This window comes from Mandrillus leucophaeus, unplaced genomic scaffold, assembly GCF_000951045.1.
Source record: "Mandrillus leucophaeus isolate KB7577 unplaced genomic scaffold, Mleu.le_1.0 Scaffold51, whole genome shotgun sequence".
Taxonomy (NCBI): Eukaryota; Metazoa; Chordata; class Mammalia; order Primates; family Cercopithecidae; genus Mandrillus; species Mandrillus leucophaeus.
In genome coordinates, this window is record NW_012105475.1 from 4,982,249 (window position 1) to 5,000,546 (window position 18,298).

An 18,298-nucleotide genomic window follows, 5' to 3' on the forward strand; every position below is an offset into this window, starting at 1 on the left:
ACCCCGCATCTACAAAAAAAATACAAAAGTTAGCCAGGGATGGTGGCACGTACCTATAGTCTCAGCTACTCAGGAGGCTGATGTGGGAGGCTCAGTTGAGCCCAGGAGGTGGAGGTTGCAGTAAGTGGAGATTTCACCACTGCACTCCAGCCTGTGTGACAGACCTCATCTCAAAAAAAATTAAAAATTAAAAAAGATAAAAAGGGAAAATTTGGACACAGACACAGACAGGTCCAAGAGTAGATTATGTGAAGACTGGATTTGTGCTGCCACAGGGCAAGGAATGTCTGGGCTACCAGAAGCTGGAAGAGGCAAGGAAGGATCCTTCGACTACAAGTTTCAGAGAGAGCGTGGCCCTGCCAACACCTTGATCTTGGACTTCTAACCCCCAGAACTGTGAGACAGCAAATGTCTGTTATTCTGAGCCCCCAGATTGTCATCCTTTGCTAGGGCAGCCCTAGGAAACGAGTGCAGATGATAGGGTCTCTCCCTCTCCAAAAGAAGGGCATCCCATGGGATGCTGGGAAATAATCAAGATACTCAAATACTACTGTGCCCAACTAGCCTGGCTGCTGTAAAGCTCGTCAAAGCACGAGCAGTCTCCTGCCTGCATGCATAGGCAGAACCTCTTGTCTGTTTTATACATACGTACATATACCTTCACCCTCAACTTCCATTTTCCACCTTTTTTTTTTTTTTTTTTGAGATGGAGTTTCGCTCTTGTTGCCCAGGCTGGAGCGCAATGGTACGATCTGGGTTCACTGCAACCTCCAACCCCTGGGTTCAAGCGAATCTCCTGCCTCAGTTTTCCAAGTATCTGGTATTACAGGCGTGCACCACCACACCCGGCTGATTTTGTGTTTTTAGTAAAGACGGGGTTTTGCCAAGTTGGTCAGGCTGGTCTTGAACTCCTGACCTCGGGTGATCCACCTGCCTCAGCCTCCCAAAGTGCTGGGATTACAGGCGTGAGACACCATGCCCAGCCTTCCATCATTTTTTATTAAACAGAGAAAAAGAATTGGTCATCCTCACAGGATTGCTGCACAGAACTAATATCTTCAAACATATTGGGAAGCACTTTGGAAAGGAAGGGAATACATAAATACAACAGAACTAAGTAAGATGACAACCATACTAAACATGCTGAGCAGAAGTAGCTACAGGGCATGATACATTAGGCCAATTGTTAACTCCAATACTGTTTAAATGGTCGGCAATTTCACGATGCTTCTCTAGCGCAGGTTAAAACAACAAACCACTGCATCAACTCATTGCTGTGCAGGCTGAGTGATCTGCATGGAGCTGTCTGTATGGTTTACGTACTCTTGGGCAACAGTGTGTGATGGTTATTCCCTAGAGAGTCACAGGACAGACACCTAATAAATAAGGCTGTCCCCGGAAGGCAAGTGTTTTGCAAAATAAATAAAATCTCTCTAGGAAAACTGCATGACTCAGAGGAATAGGCAGAGAACAAAAGAAGGAGACCACAGTGTCTTTAAGATGATGCATCTTGAAGGTGTCTCAACACTCATAGATTCTAGATTCAGTGAAAGACACCATTCTAAGAAAGTCAGCCCCATGTCAGCCTCATTCTGAAGTCAGGACCATTCGTCTTTCCTCTCCAAATGCCCCCTCTCTAGGGATAAACACATATTTTAGAGCTGGAAATATTTTTACCTGTCCTCTTTTAATGCAGTCTAAATGCTAGGCAAACTTTTACATTTAGAACAAACTCCCCAAAAATGTGAAACAAATGTCCTGTCTCTTGAGCCCAGAATTATGTAAAAATCTAAACACAGTAATATCATGTGTAGGCTGCACATAGAGCAACTGGAAGGTTGAGGTCAGTAGTTTAGCACTATATGTACAACTGTAGACAGTAGACCTCTACTACATCTTCTAAAGCCAAGTCAAAATACAAATATCAGCAAGCTTTTGTCAGTTAACAACATCAAGTGTTGAAGGGGCTACAGAAGCCACATAAGACTTGAAAACCTCCTGCCATCAAGAAGTTTGTAATCAAAATAACTAAAATCAACATGCATTTTCATAAGTTGTCTATTGAGTTCCTTAAGTCAGGTCCTCTCTACTTACCTGCTACTGCCCTCATTCAGAAAATATCTGCAGATGCACACAGCTGCCAGAAATATTTTGTTTTGAAACTTCTAGCAAGTATCCCAATTAGAGAAGACTGAGTCAGTAAGTAAGACATTGCCACTCACAAGGGTAAGTGCTGTGTTGTTACCTAAGGCAGTAGGTATGAATGGAAGCTTCAGCAGCTTTGCAAATTGTTTTTAAAAATCACTGGGCTTGTGAAGACTACTTGGCCTGCAAACTGTGCAAGTGCATCCTAATACAGATGTTACCTAGGCTATTATCTTTCAGGTCCACAATAAAAATAACAAAACAGACTGAGCTCAGTGGCTCATGCCTGTAATCTGAGCAGTTTGTGAGACCATGGTGGTTGCTGGAGTCCAAGAGTTCGAGACCTGCCTGGGCAACATGGGGAAACCCTGTCTCTACAAAAAATACAAAAATTAATGGGCACGGTGACACGTGACTGTGGTTCCAGGTACTAGGGAGATTGAGGTGGGAGGATCGCTTAAGCCCAGAAGGTTGAGGCTACGATAAGCAGTGATCACACTACTGCCCTCCAGCCTGGGTGACTGAATGAGACTGTGTCTCCAAAATAAAAGATAATATATATCTTTGTGTTACAAATAGCATATCCCCACACACACACACACACACACACACACATCATCATCATCATTATTTACTTTACTGTCACGGCACATAGCAGATTCCACCCGACAATTAAATTAGAATGCATAGAAGAGGCAGAAATTAAATGTCATTCTACTTACAACGTTATTTCTCTTAGAATTTCCCCCAAAGTCTTATAGAACATGAACACATATACTAACGAAGATTTTATGACTACTATCTCCTTGCCTTCACTGTTTTTTTTTTAAGCCACACCACTCTGAAATTAAAAACATGCAGTTGGCCAGATATAGAAAAATCTACAATGCTTTGAAAGTTGCTAAAATCATGCCTGTGTTTAACCTACGATGACAAAGGTATAGTGGTTTCCTTTAAAGGAAAGATATTGATGAGGTAGGGACAGGAAGGAGCCTTCTGGAATGGTGCTATACCTTAATCTGGGTGATGGTTTCATATATCTAAACATAAATAAAAGATTATCAACAGGTAGACTTGAGATTTGTGCACTTCAAGTTATACCACAATAAAAATTTTTATTTCTGTTTATTAAGTGTATTCCTGCTCAAAATTAGGTAAATCGGTACTACGTCAAGTTATAGTAGTAACAACCTATAGATTAATAAGTTAATAATAATTAATAAAATTATTGCATTTTACAAGTCATGAGATCAGCCAGGCATGGTGGCTCATGCCTACAATCACAGAGCTTTGAGAGGCCAAGGCAGGGGAATCACTTGAGGCCAGGAGCAACATAGTGAGACCTTGTCTCTACAAAATACTTGTTTTTTAAATTAGTGGGGGATGGTGGTGCACGACTGTAGTTCCAGCTGCTCGGGAGATTGAGGTGAGAGGATTGCTTAAGCCCAGGAGATCGAGGCTGCAGTGAGCCATGAGAGCACCACTGCACTCTGGCCTGGGCCACAGAGCAAGAACCTGTCTCAAAAAAAAAAAAAAAAAAAAAAAGCAGTTGTGAAAGCCCTTGAAGCCTGTATACAGTGGTTGAATATACACCACATGGCCATGACTATAGATTAGCCATAAAACCAAGCCTAGATATTTGTTGGCAATAGTTGAATCTGAAGGATCAACACAGTGGAAAAGGTTTGTTTCCTAAAACCTAATTCTTTTCTATTGCAAAAAGCGCAATGAGCACAGGAAGAGCAAGACCAACCCCTGTTGAACACCTGACCTTTAAAGCCACCTGTAACTGGCTCCTGGAACCTGAGGTCCCAGGGGCAGTTATACTGTCACTGATGAAAATGAATTGCAGTTTCTCAGCCCCAGTCAGGGCCTGAATACTGAATTCAGCCGCAGAACTCACTAAGAGAAACATCCATCCTGGGGGCCAAAAAGAGGGCTCAGTGTGGAAGATAATACCATTTTGATTTCTTGCCTTCAGCTTGCATGCAAATCACAAGTAAAGGATAAATCATTGACAGATGTGGTCCAGGCTCCCAGGACCCAACTCTCTCCATTCCCACCACTGTGAAGCTGGAAAGAATTTCCTTGAAGTTGGTTCAGTGTTATGAAAAATTCAGGGACTTTTCACAGCAGAGCCAATCCTCAAATGCTAGCCAACCTTCATTTACCTTTTTTTTTTTCTTTCTCTTCTTCTTCTTTTTCTTTTTTTTTTTTTTTTTTTTTTTGGTTAATTTGTAGAGATGAGTTCTCACCATGTTACTCAGGCTGGTGTTGAACTCCTGAGCTCAAGTGATCCTCTCTCACTTTGGCCTCCCAAAGTATTGGGATTACAGGCGTGAGCCACAATGCCCACCATCACTTACCATTTAAATAAAATCTGAAAAACACTGAAAAGTTATTAATGAGATGGTTTATACTTTTTTCACTAACTCTTCAAATTCCATGTGCACTTTACTTGTGGCACATCTCAATGGGAACTGGCCATATTTCAAGCACTCGACAGCCATGTGCGGCTAGTGGCTACCATGTTGAATAGAACAGATCTAGTCCTTACCTAGTCCTCAACCACCCCATTCTACTAACTAGGCATCTGCAATATATTAGCATTTCATAAACCCAGCATTTCATTCTATATCTCTGTGCTTTTTCAAAGGATGTTGCCCATATCGGAATGCTCTCCTCATCCCTCAAGTATCTTCTCTTCTATAAAAGCTTCCCTACGAACTGATTCTCCCTAAATTAGGCAAAGTTAATTATTCCTCCCTTTGTACTATCTCTGGGATCACCATAAACTTAGCTCTATTAAAGCACTTACCACATTGGATTGCAACACTCATTTTCCTCTCTGATTCTGCTTAAATAAAAATGTGGGCTTACTGGAGCCAATGTTTGTATTTTATTCATGTACATATTCTCAACATTGACTAAGGGGCTTCGGACATTATGGGTGCTTAATAAACCATTCTGCCTGAATGAAGAGCAACACTGCAGATTTCAGATTCAAGTACTATTTATTGAGTACCTTAAAATGTCTTGGATACTGTGATTTCATGTATCTTATCTCATCTAATCAATATTTATTAAGATCCGTATAGCCTATACAATGGAATACTACTCTGCCATAAAAAAAAAAAAACGAAATCATGTCTTTTGCAGCAACATGGACAGAACTAGAGGCCATTATCTTAAGTGAAATTGCTCAGAAACAGAAAGTCAAATACTGCATGTTCTCACTCATAAGTGGGAGCTAAACAATGTGTACACGTGAACATAAGAGTGTGGAATTATAGAAGGTGGAGACTCAGAGTGGTGGGATGGTGGGAGGGGGTGAGAGATGAAAAATTACTTAATGTGTACAACACACATTATTCAAGTGATGGTTACACTGAAAGTCCAGACTTCACCACCACACAATATATCCATGCAACAAAACTGCACTTGTGACCCTTAAATTTATACAAAAAATGAAAGATTCATAAAGCCAATCCTGGAAACAAGAGCTTACAAAGTATTGGCTCTTACTTAAATTGCTTATTAAAATATGCATAAGCCAGATCAAGAGAAGAAAATACATTCAACAACTATTTTTTGAATATTTATTTATAAATATTTTTGAACACTTTGTAAACCTAGGTACATTTTTAGGTTTTGAAAACAGATTCACAAAGAAAACAGACAAGGTCCATGCTCTCAGGGAGCTTACATCCTAGAGATAGTGTGACAGAAGGTAAACATGCCAACAGGTAAATTAGCAAGAGAATTTCAGACACTAATAAGTTCGTGACTCATATATCACTCTTTCCCCTCACAGTTTTATGGTAGACATAGGTGATTAATCATGGCACTCTTTCCTCTTGAGCCCAGACTCAGAGTCATAAACCTTCTCAATGCAGCATTCCAGGCATGTAAAATCCATCAAAGTTGTCATATCAATGAAGTTTATTTGCCATCCTAGGCCTAGACCCTTTTATAGAATTGTTCTTTTCAAGCACCATGAACTCGTTGTAGCAAATATAAGCCCAAATCATCTTCCAATACCCACAAAATGTCATAGCCTGTGTATGTATAGAAGTGCCTTTTTTTTTTTTTTCTTTTTTGAGATAGAGCCTCACTCTTGCACCCAGGCTGGAGAGCAGTGACACGATCTCGGCTCACTGCAACCTCCGCCTCCCAGGTTCAAGCGATTTCGTGCCTCAACCTCCCAAGTAGCTGGGTTTACGGGAGTACACCACCTTGCCCAGCTAATTTTTGTATTTTTAGCAGGAGACAGGGTTTCTCCATGTTGGCCAGGCCAGTCTCAAACTCCTGGCCTCAAGTGACCTACCTGCCTTGGCCTCCCAAAGTGCTGGGATTACAGGCATGAGCCACTGAGCCCGGACAGAAGTGCATTTTTAAAATGACCAATTTGCTTGTGAAATATGCATAGCAACTACTTTTACTTCCTTCAAATAATGTCTTCTTAAACATTTGTCCATAAAGACAATATAGCAACATTAAAGATTGACTTTTAGTAGAGAAAAAACGCCCTTCTACTGTATCACTTAGAGATTTCCAGGGTTCCCAAACAATAGGCTATTTTTTAAATAAATCGGCCCATGTAATCATGGGAGCTGGCAGCTCCAAAATCCACAGTAAGGCAGGTTGGCAGGCTGAGATCTCTTGAGCAAAAGTTGACGCTGCAGTCTTCAGGCAGAATTGCTTCCCTGGAAAACTACAGTTGCTCCCCTGCCCTCTGATTAAATGAGGCTCACACACATTATCAAATGATTATAGATGTTAACTATGTCAACAAAATATTTGCACAGCAATACGTAGATTAATGTCAGATGAAATCACTGGGTACTATAATCTATTCAAGTTGACACATAAAATTAAGCCATTCATCCCTTGTTAACTTGGCATTCATACACATGTTAACCCATACTTAATCCCCGAATAAGGACAATTACGAAGTCATACTTTTGCCTAACATGATACAGCTATCCAAAACATACAATTAAAAATGCACTAACCGTTCCTCAGAAGGGTTCTATCCTTAGGGTGATACTCACTCTTCTCCCTGATATCCTTTGACTTAACTGTTATTAACACATCTTAATATTGTACAGTAAGGGAATAAGGGAGGAAAGAAAACACAGATATTTGCTACAGCTAGAGATAGATAAACAGACAGATACACTCAAACCCATTAATAACAAAATAAGGAATGAATACTCTTAATACTTACTGCACTCATTTCCACAACTGTTCATATGGTCGTTGTTGGTATTTATAACTACCTTCTTCCACTACCCTTCCATATTCACTTTACCCTTGGCAAACAACTCAGCTAATCATGGTTCTTTCCCTGGTGAGGTGACTCAAGTCTTTATTCCTGAAGAGTCTGGGCCATTAGCAGCCTGACAGAATTGAGTTGTAGTTTGTCATTCACTTTAATCACAGGGCACAATAGTACTAAGAGATACCCGAAAGGATGTCCTGTATTCCAGACATACTCTTCCTTACTTCCTTGTGTAGTAGCAGCCCAATTTCCCCTTCGTAATCAAGATCAATTACTCCATCCAGTACAGCAGTGCCTGTCTTTGCCTGTTGTTTCAAATGCATGAGAAGTCCAAAGTAACCCAGAGGCAGTCTTAACTCCGAGTTCAATGGAATCAATGTTTCATCTTCTGGTCGAAGAATTCTTCCCTTTGAAACTAAGTCCTCTGGACCAGCAGAGTATAAGGTCATAGGAACAGGAAGAAAAAAATTTGCTAGAGGAACATTAGGGCTAATAGTGAGTGGTGCCACTCCCATTTTCACCCATGGATTCCTAGAGCCATGAATTCTGGCTATAGGAGAAATAGTATTATATATTGGGTGCTGATTTAAGGTATATATCCTGGAGAACATTACTCCAATCCTGAAAGGTAATGCCACCTAGATAATGCTGTAATTGAGTCTTCAAAGGGCCATTCCACCGTTTTATCAAACTAGCTCATTCAGGATGCTGGGAACCATGGTAAGACCGGTAGTTCTATGGGCATGGGCCCATTGTCACACTTTATTGACTGTGAGGGTAATCCCTTGACCAGAAGCAAAATATGTAGAATACCAAGATGTTGGATAAGGCACTCTGTAAGCCCACAGGATGATAGTTTTGGAAGGTGCATTGTGTGCAGGGAAGGTAAATCCATATCCAGAGTCAATATCTATTCCAGTAAGAACAAATGCTACCCCTTTTATGATATAAGTAGTCCAACAGGCCACCAGGTTAACCCCCAGAAAATGGAGCCATATCAGAAATTCAATGTTTGTCTCTACCACCAACAGCCCTGGCCAACAGCCGGGGCTATAACCAGGTCTGCCATGGTGTACAGAATTCAATGTTTCCATGTGCATGCATAGACTCCATCTCTGCTACATAGACACTTTGTTCATGAGCCCATTGGGCAATGACAGGGGTGGCTAGGGAAAGAGTCTGCCTGGTGTCCACAGAATGGGTCAGCCTCTCTACTTGATTATTAAAATCCTCCTCTGTCGAGGTGACATTTTGATGAGCATTCACACATGGCACAGATATCTTCATGGATTTCACCCATTTAGAGATATTCCACATACCTCTCCTCCTCATCACTAATTTTTCAACCATGTTCGTTTCAAGTCATTGACCACCAAGCCAAATCATTGACCACAACTCATGAATCAGTATACACTTGCACCACTGGCCATTTCTTTTTCCAAGTAAAAATAACAACCAGGTGTATTGCTCAAAACTCAAAGTTCTGCCCACTGGGAGGATTTCCCTTCACCAGTGTCCTTCAGGGATGTCCTAGAAAGGGACTACAGTGCTGCAGCTGTCCCCACTTTCAGGTGGTGCCTGCCTATCATGCAGAGCCATCTGAAAACTGGGCCCAAGTTTATGCTTCCTCAGTCAACTGATCATAGAGAATGCCACATGAGGCCATGGGTGCAGGCTGGGAGAGAAAAGGCTATGTAGCAGGAGTGAGAGCCATAGGCTTTGGGTCACTTCTTCATGTAATTTACTTGTGTCTTCAGATCTTGCTCAAGCCTGATCTCATGTATCCCACTTTCATTTGATGATGGATGGAATGCTGCTGTATATGCCCAGCCTTATGGCTGTGAGGGCCGTTATGAACACCCAGTTCATAACGGACAGTGGCCCATGGTTAAACTTTTAGTCTCTACTAAGGCCTAGTAACACGCGAAGTGCTGTTTCTCGAAAGGAGAGTAGTCCTATGCAGAGAGTGACAGGGCTTTGCTACAAAAAGGGCCTGTGGTGTGATTCACCTACAGCGGCCTGTCAAAGGCCCCAAATAACACCTCCAACTGCCATTGACACCTCAAGCACCACTGAATCTGCTGGATCATGATGCAAGTGGCAGAGCAGCTTGCACAGCAGCCTGGACCTACCAGAATCCTTCTGTCATTCTGGGCCCCATAGAAAACTAGAAGCCACTCAGTAAATGGGCTAGAGTAGCACATCAAAACAAGAATATGCTGTCTTCAAAATCCAAAGAGCCCCATTTGGTGTTGTGCCTCATTTTGAGTTGTAGGAGAGTCAAGATACAACGGCTCTTTCACCTTAGAAGGGATATCTAGAAATTTCAATGAAGTAGAAGACCCTTGAATTCTTGTCAGATTTATTTCCCCCACCTTCTGACATGCAAATGTTTTACCAATAAGTCTGAGTAGCTTCTACTTATTGCTCACTTGATCCAATCAGACTGCTGTCATCAATTTTGTGAACCGATGTCATATCTTGTAGAAGGGAAAGATGATTAGGTCCCTGCAGACTAAACTGTGGCATAGGGCTGAAGAATTATATACCTCTGAGATAGGGCAGTGAAGGTATATTGCTGGCCAACCGAAACAAACTATTTCTAGTGGTCTTTACTAACAGGTGTGGAGAAAAATGCATTTGTCAGATCAATAGAGGCATACCACGTAGCAGGGGATGTGGTAATTGGCTCAAGAGATGAAACCATATCCAGAACAGCAGCTGCAGTTGGAGTTATCACCTGGCTAAGTTTAGGATAATCCACTACCATTCTTCAAGATTCATCTGTCTTCTACACAGGCCAAACAGGCTAGTTTAATGAAGAATGTGGTAGAAATCACCACCTCTTTATCTTTCAAGTCCTGAATGCAGGCAGTAATCCCCGCAATCCCTCCAGGAAAGTAGTATAGCTTGTAGTTTACTATTTTTTAGGTAGGGACAGTTGTAGTTGCTTCCACTTGACCTTTCCCATCATAGTAGCCCTCACTCACAGGTCAGAGAACCAATATGGAGCTTCTGCCAGCTACTGAGTATATCTATTCCAGTTATGCAATCTGAACTAGGGAGGTAACCACAGGATGGGTTTGGGGTCCCACTGAATCCACTGTGAGATGGACCAGAATTAAAACTCTATGGGTCACCTGACCTCCATAAGCCACCACTCTAACTGGTGAACCACAGTGATAATTTGGGTCTCCTAGAATTAGTGTCAGTTCAGAGTCAATGTCCAGTAGTCCCCAAAAGATCTGATTATTTATTTTTCTTCAAAGTACAATTACCATTGTAAAAGGCAAACATCTCTCTTGGGAAGGCTGAGAGAAAGAGTAACAGTGTAAATATTTCTCACTTAGTGGGGGTATTCCTCGAAGGGACCTGGCCTCTCCTTCATTCAAGAGGTTCTACTCTACAAACTGGCTCAAATCTGGGAACTGATTGAGGGACTGTGACTCTCTGCTTCAGAGATTCAAATGAAACTTCTGTTTTCTTGACCTAGAACCCTTGCACTTATACAGCTCAAGTAGCAATTTAGTAGACTGCTCATGTTTTTTTGTTTGTTTGTTTGTTTGTTTGTTTGTTTTGAGATGGAGTTTCACTCTTGTTGGCCAGGCTGGAGTGCAGTGGCGCAATCTTGGCTCACTGCAACCTCCGCCTCCCGGGTTCAAGCGATTCTCCTGCCTTAGTCTCCTGAGTAGCCTGGGATTACAGGAGCCCACCACAGTGCCCAGCTAATTTTTCCACACCTGTGGAACATGGAAGGACTAGTCTGGCTGAGTCTTTGGCCTCATTTTTCTCCTGTGCAGGATGCTTCCTGCCCTCAAACATTTTTGTATTTTCAGTAGACACGGGGTTTCACCACGTTGGCCAGGCTGGTCTCAAACTCCTGACCTCAGGTGATCCACCTGCCTTGGCCTCCCAGAGTGCTGGGATTATAGGCGTGAACCACCACACCTGGCCTCTTTTTTTGGGGAGGGTTAATGATGAGTGTCAACTTGATTGGATTGAAGGATGCAAAGTATTGTTCCTGGGTATGTCTGTGAGGGTGTTACCAAAGGAGATTCACATTCAGGGGACTAGGAGAAGTCGACTCACCTTCAATCTGAGTGGGCACCATCTAATCAGCTGCTGGGATAAAAGCAGGCAGAGAAACAAGGAAGGACTAGACTGGGTGAGTCTTCCATTGTCCATCTTTCTTCCATACTGGATGCTTCCTGCCGTCAAACATCAGACTCCAAGTTCTTCAGCTTTTGGACTCTTGGGCTTACACCAGTGGTTTGCCAGGGGCTCTCGACCCTTCGGCCACAGACTGAAGGCTGTACTGCCGGCTTCCCTACTTTTGAGCTTTTGGGACTTGGACTAGTTTCCTTCTCCTCAGCTTGCAGATGGCCTATTGTGGGACTTCACCTTACGATCTGTGAGTCAATATTCCTTAATAAACTGCCTTTCATATATACATCTATGCTATTAGTCCTGTCCCTTTAGAGAACCCTAACTAATACACATCCCAATCTCCTTAAGCCTTGGATGCCTTTCTCTACCACGTACCAGTTCTGCCATTTCATCTTCACTTAGAGTAGTCTCGCCTTTCAGTTCATGTTTCCGTCACCAACATACCAAACTGTTAGAGCTCTTTCTAACTCCTTGAGTTACAACACTGAATTCAGAATCTCTACCTAGTGGGCCCATGGCAATAAATTCGACCTGATTCAACTTTCTGCTCCTTGCACAATTATCCTACACCTTCACTATGCATTTGCCTGATTTGTGTCTGTATAAATTGCAAAAAACAATGCAGAAGAATCAGCAGGGTCTTGCAAATCAACAACCTCAAAGGAGGCCATTACAGGTTCTTCAGGCAAAGCAGGGCCAGCCACCTCTGACAGGGGTGGGAGGCTGCTTACACTGGTAAAGAAAACTCAGAAGAAGGTAGAAATTCAGTGTCCCCAGCTTCATTGGGATCTTTCCTTATGTCCCACTCTCATTTCCAGGATTCCATTTCTTCCCAATCAATGCAGTCACTTCAACAGAAGACACTTGGCAAGGTTTGAAATTCAATTTGTGTTGTAGTTTGGCCACTTGCAGGATGATATTGTGAGCTTGGTTTTCAGAAATCTCAGGTCTGAGCCTACAGGACAAATGAGTTTCTTTCAGAACACGGAAATTTTCAGGTCATTTATGCAGAACTTGAGCTGGGAATGTAAAGCCCTGAGCTCATCCTTTTCTTTCTCCACTTTCTCCAGTGCAATTAAGAGCAAGCAGCCTGTATTAGCATTCTCCAGACAAACAGAGCCAATAGGATATACATGTACACAGTCATGCACCACTTAATGATAAGGATATGTTCTGAGAAATGCATTGTTACATGATGTTGTCATTGTGTGAACACCATAGAGTGTACTGACACAGACCTAGATAGTATAGCCTACTATACATCTAGGCTATATGGCATAGCCTATGGCTCCCAGGCCATAAACCCACATGGCGTGTTTACTGAATACTGTAGGTAACTGTAACATAATGGTAAAATTTGTATATGTAAAAATATCTAAATATAGGCCAGGTGCAGTGGCTCACACCTGTAATCCCAACACTTTGAGAGGCCAAGGTGAGCAGATCATTTGAGGTCAGGAGTTTGAGACCAACCTGGCCAACATGGTGAAACCCTGTCTCTACTGAAAATACAAAAATTAGCTGGGTGTGATGGCGGGCGCCTGTAATCCCAGCTACTCGGGAGGCTGAGGCATGAGAATTACTTGAACCCAGGAGACAAAGGTTGCAGTGAGCTGAGATCTGTCACAAGAGTGTGGGGGCTGGCAAGTTCAAAATCCATAGGGCAAACTAGCAGCCTTCAGAGGCTGAGGCAGGAGCTAATGCTATAGCCTTGAAGCAGGATTTCTTCTTTCTCAGAGAAGCCTTGATTTTGCTCTTCGGCTTTCAATTGATCGAATGAGGCCCACACATAAGAATAGTCTCCTTTACTTAAACTCACTTAATTGCAGCTGTTAACCATATTTACAAAATACCTTCACAGCAACACTTAGATTAGTGTTTGATTGAACAATTACGTACTATAGCCTATCCAAGTTGACACATAAAACCAGCCATTACAATCTCCAATAGTTATTTCTGCTTTCATTATAATTGGTAAATAACACAATTCTTTTGGTCCTCCAATTACAATGAAGACATCACAAGTTTTGTCTAAACTGTCAAAGCAGTCACTTCCAAAATCATGAAGAAACTATTATTATAATAATATCATTATTATATTAAACTATCATATACACAATGCTCCCAGCCCTCCCAAAATCAGAAGAAACTATTATTTAAATTTAGTTTATATCAGTAGTATTTACTCATGGTTAAACACTACTTACAGCATCCAAATCTCAAATAGAACAGCTCTACCACTAGGAAAAAACCCTTAGTGGTTTGTGGATAGTGTTTTGAAAACGTTTATTTATAGCCAAGAATTGCCAGGAATAACAGCCAAATTAATAATTAAATAGAAAGCTTTTATTGCAAAAGGAGCAAGCTAAAATAAATAGCAACCATCTGAAACTTTTCAATATACAAATTCATAAAGCTTTTAGTTAACTGAACAGTTATTACAATAATAACTAACAATCTGACACCTTCGAGGACCCCTGGAGCTCCTGACCTTTAAATCCGAGAAAGCTGACAGGGACAGCCTAGCAATTCAGCCCGTGTGGGAGGAAATAAGAAAGAAACCAGTGCAAAACTGTGGGAAAACACGGAGGCAGGCAGAGAATATTAGGATGTGTTTTGCATTATTACATACAGGGGAATGGGTTTTTATAGTCAAGGACTAAAGTGCATAAAAATTGTATTTTCATTTTCTTACAATAGGATTTAATTGTTTCCCTGAGCTTCCATTACTATTAGCAGAAAGTTTAATCTAATAATTTCTAGGTAAACTCAGTCAAATCAACGATTACCAAAAATATTGATGTTATTAGTTAAGTCAGAATTTTTTTCCCAGGGAAATCCAAGGAGCTTATGTTCCACTTTCACCTAAGGGTGTGAGTTTTAGAGAGCTTGTGGAAGTGCCTATATTTGAATAGGAGAAGCAACTGGGGTTTTTTGTTGTTCTTTTTTTTTTTTTTTTGAGACGGGGTCCCACTCTGTCGCCGAGGCTGGAGGGCAATGACGCAATCACAGCTCACTGCAGCCTTGACCTCCCAGGCTCAAGTGATTCTTCCGCTTCAGCCTCCTGGGTAGCTTGGACTACAGGCCTGTGCCACCACACCTGGCTAATTTTTTTTTTAAGAGACAGGGTCTCACTATGTTGCCCAGGCTGATCTCAAATTTCTGGGCTCAAATGAGCCCCTAGTCTCAAAGGCTTAAGCCTCCCAAAGTACTGGGATTGGAGGCATGAGCCCCCAGGGCCAGTGGCATCTGGTTCTTGATGGCTCTCCACCTTCCAGGGCCTCCACGGAGCTGGCACTCACCTTGCTGGGACTTCAGTGAGGGGCACCTATGCCAGCTGTGGTTTCTCTTTCAAATGGGCCATGCAGCATCTGCTGACAGCTCCCCTTCATCATGATTGGCAGCCACTTATACTCCATCCAGCTTCTCTCAGCCAATCTTGAGCCTCTCTTGAGAATACGAGAAACTTTCCAGCACTCTCCTGTCCCACTCACCATGACTGGTGGTGGGCAGTGTGGGGGACAAGACCCAGGCACCCTGACTAAGCCACCACCCTCACAGGTATTTGCCACTGCCATGCCAAGCTTTGGTGGGAGGGGGCTTCTCTGCAAAGCTTGGGTCATCCGCAGCCTTACTTGGGGAAGGAAGCATTTACACACCGCTAGCCTACCTAGAGTTGAATGTTGTTATACTACTCACGTGCACAAACACACATATAGAACCCAGGGAGGGGAAGCAGAACTCTGGGACCCTTCTCAACTCTACTCTTTGCTGTCACTAAACAAACATATTTTTCCAATTAGATCATCCTCTTGGATAGGGGAGAGGTGCACGCACAGACCCCTGCCTCTTAGTAGTCACAGGCTTCTCTCTCTAACCTATTTTCTCCCTTAGGGAAACTCTAAAGATATTTTTTCATAACGATTGTTTTTATTTTGGCTGTTTCACCACTCACTAGAAAAAACAAAGTTCCACAGATGTAATGAGCTGAGAGTTTTGGCAGAAAATGAAAGTGAAGAAAACCTTGATTTGGCCTTTCATGCTACAATAGCTACAATGTTCTAACAGAGAAACCATTTTTGTTCCCTGTTGATGATGGCACATACAGTGGAGAAATTTTCTTGGGTTTTAGGTGATCTAACAGGCTTATATTTGAATCCCAGTTCCATTATGGTCCCTCTAATCACTCTTGGACAAGTTACTTAACCTCTTTGAAATTCATTTTCCTCATTCCCCATACCTATCTCATAGGATTATTGTGAAAGTTAAATGAATTACTCTTGTTATCCCGAAAAATGTTGGTTCCATAACCCAATTAGGCAAAATTTGAAAACCCCAATTGGCACAATGTAAACATAAACTACAGTATAAATGCTAAGTTTCTTTGTAAATTAAATAGTGGTAAGAAAATCATGATGAAAATCATGATAAACAACTGTAGAACTCTAGCAGGTGTTCTTAAATGCAGGTTTCTAATAACTTTGGAAATTGTATCGTTAGACTAGAGGAAACAACTTTCAGAACTCTCATGAAGAGCTGGAATGTTCATGAATATCAAATAGAAAAGGAGTTAACTGAATTAACTGAACCAACAGAAAACTGAAGTAATCTTTTTAACTTTGCTTGAAACACTGCTGATCCTTTGTTTTGTTTTTCAGAGTTAAGGAAATTTTTCTTTTGAGCTATTTACAGCTTGTAGCAATTAAGTAAATTATACTGCTGTGAACAAAATTGGGAGCATATTTGTTTCTCTCTACCAGATTTGTCCACAATCTGGAAGCTATTTGCAAGTATTCTTAATTTATGGCTACATAATTATTTGCATAAGTGCAATAAGAATCTGTTTTCTTTTATAACAGAACACAATTTGAGAAATTGGTTATTTTACCAAGGCTTTAACTGGAATGGTGTGTTTTCCTTTAAGGAATTAAACTTAACTTATATAGCCAATAAAAGCCCCATGGGGAACTGGCCTCATCCCTTGCCTACAATAGTCCTTATACAGGGCTTCTAACCTGTGGTAAGTAAAGAATGTCACTTTCTAACAGGTCCAGGAACCCAAGTTATCTTGGCACCACAAGAGGAAAGAAATTTACCCAAGTCATTGGTATTTGAGGGTACAAACCCATGGCTGGGTTCAGCTTTTAAAAAGTCTTATCTGAAATCCCTTCCATGGAACAGAGTTCCATCAAAGCCAATTTTAAAAGAGCTTATGTGAAAAATAATTACTCTTGCTACATTTTATGCAAATAATCAAGCCAAGTATAATAAAGCAAATCAGTCTTACCATGATTTGTCTTTAGTAAAAATGGGAAACTGGAGAGAGAAATATTACATCTCAAGAACTATGGTACACTTGTTATTAAATTCTAGTCTCATTAGTTGTTTTTAAGTTGTTTCTGCAATTTAGGCTAACCTTGTTTATTCCTGTGAACCAATCAGTAACCTCTGACTGCTACTCAGAAGAAACAAGAGTTTTGGTAATGCAAAAATCTGGATCAATATTCTAATTCTGGGCATGTGCTGGAATCATCTAGCAACCCCATATCAGCTTAGTTCTAACAGTTGCCCAGTTCATGAAAAGCCTTCTAATTTAGTTTAGTTGGAATAACTTTACTTATTTTGCTTTACTCTTGTGGAGTATATTGCTGTTATACTCTTTGTGTAGGAATACAGGACAAGCTTACTGAATGTTTTCTTAAACACTTATTAATCTTCCAGATATCACCTTTCATCGAAACTCAAGACTTACGAATGGACCTTATCATACTGATGCTTTCTGACTAAGCTCCTCTCTAACCTGAATGCAGGAGACCTTCATAGTTAGGCAGGAATATCATTGCCCCTATTCAACCTAAGAAGTTACAGAAGAAGAGTCTTCATCCCTCTGCAATCCTTAGGATTAAGGGTTCTCTTACAAAAAGAAGAGGGGAAATGTCAGAGGCATGTGAACCAGAGCAACTCTATCTTAAATAGGAGCTGGGTAAAATGAGGCCAAAATCTACCGGGCTGCATTCCCAGATGGTTAAGGCATTCTAAGTCACAGGATGAGATAGGAGGTCAGCATAAAATACGGGTCATAAAGGGCTTGCTGATAAAAACAAGTATAAAGGGCTTGCTGATAAAACAGGAAGAAATGGATTCCTGGAAATAGGAATGGGACATAAGGTTGCAGTGAAGGAGCTGGTCAAAACCCACCAAAACCAAAATGGCCATGAGAGTGACCTCTGATCATCCTCACTGCTACGCTCCCACCTGCGCCATGACAGTTTACAAATGTCAGGAAGTTACCCTACATGGTCTAAAAAGGGGAGGCATGAATAATCCACCCCTAGTTTAGCATATCATCAAGAAATAACATGAAAATGAGCAACCAGTGCCCTCGGGGCTACTCCGTCTGTAGAGCAGTCATTCTTTTATTCTTTCACTTTCATAATAATAAATTTGCTTTCACTTTACAAAAAAAAAAAAAACAAAACATGATAAAATAACCACCTATTCAGGATACTTTTGAAGATTTTTTTTTTTAAGATGGAGTTTTACTCTTGTCGCCCAGGCTGGAGTGCAGTGGTGCAATCTCAGCTCACTGCAAACTCCACCTCCTGGGTTCAAGTGATTCTCCTGCCTCAGCCTCCTGGGTAGCCAGGACTACAGGCACCCCCACCATGCCCCACTAATTTTATTATTTTCAGTAGAGATGGA